Source organism: Octodon degus, unplaced genomic scaffold, assembly GCF_000260255.1.
Source record: "Octodon degus isolate 3935 unplaced genomic scaffold, OctDeg1.0 scaffold00032, whole genome shotgun sequence".
NCBI classification, from domain to species: domain Eukaryota; kingdom Metazoa; phylum Chordata; class Mammalia; order Rodentia; family Octodontidae; genus Octodon; species Octodon degus.
Window position 1 is genome coordinate 7,289,114 of NW_004524608.1, and position 1,322 is coordinate 7,290,435.

Below are 1,322 nucleotides of genomic sequence, written 5' to 3' on the forward strand. Positions count from 1 at the left end.
TAATTTTAAGTCAGGAATAGTGATGCCATCTGCCTTGCTTTGTTTCCCAGAATTGCTTTTGCTATTCTAGGTGTCTTTGGGTTCCAAATATATTTCAGTATCGTTTTCTCTAATTCTGTGAGAGATGCTGTGGGAATTTTGATCAAAATTGAATTAAACCTGTATAATAGTTTTGGAAGCATGGCCATTTTCATTATATTGGTTCTTCCTACTCAAGAGAAAGGATTATCTTTCCATTTTCTAATACCTTATTGAATTTACTTTTTTTTTTTTTTTTTTTTTTTAGAACAGGGGATTGAACTCAGGCCCTTGTGCTTGCCAGGGAAGCACTTATTCCACTGAGCCATCTCCCCGGCCCCTGAATTTACTTTTTCAAAGTACTATAGTTTCCAATGTACAGATACTTTTACATCTCTCATTAGATGGATTCCTAGGTATTTCATTCTTTGGGTGCTATTGTGGAAGGCATTATTTTCCTAATTTCTTTCTGAGTAATATTGTTATTTATGTACAGGAAGGCCATTGATTTTTGAAGGCCAATTTTGTACCTATATACATTACTGAATTTGTTTTTTACTAAATTTAGCAGGTTTTTAGTGGAGTTTCTGTGGTCTTCTATTAGTTTATGTATGCTGAACTATCTCTGCATTGCTCAGATAAATCTGACTCGGTCATGGTGTACAATCTTTTTTTTTTTTTTTTTTTTTTGGTGGTGGTACCAGGGATTGAACTCAAGACCTTGTGCTTTCCAGGCAAGCACTTATTCTACTGAAATATCACCTCAGCCCTGATCTTTTTGATGATCTGCTTCATTTTGCTTGTCAGTACCTTTTTGAGGAATTTTGTATCTATGTTTATTAGGGACCTTGTCCTATAATTCTCTTTCTTAGTTGGCTCTTTATTCAGTTTTTATTTCATTAAAGTATTTGAAAAGTAGTGGTGTTTGGTCATTTTGAATTGTCTTGTAGAATTTAGCTGTGAATCCATCACCACATAGTATTTGTTTTTTATGGTATTTTTAAAATTGTATTTCATTGCATTGACTGATATTGGTTCATTTAGGATCTTTATATCTTCTTGACTCAGTTTTGGTGATTCATATATATTTTAAAAGTTTGTCCATTTCTTCTTCATTTTACTTCTTATTAGAATACAATTTTTCAAGGTAGGTACAGATAATCTTCTGGATTTTTTGAAAGGTCTATTCTGATTTCACCATTTTCCTTCTTAATTATATGAATCTGAGTCTTTGGTAAGGTTGCTTAAAGTTTTATTGATTTTATTTAATGTTTCAAAGAAGTAACTTTAATTTATTAACTCTG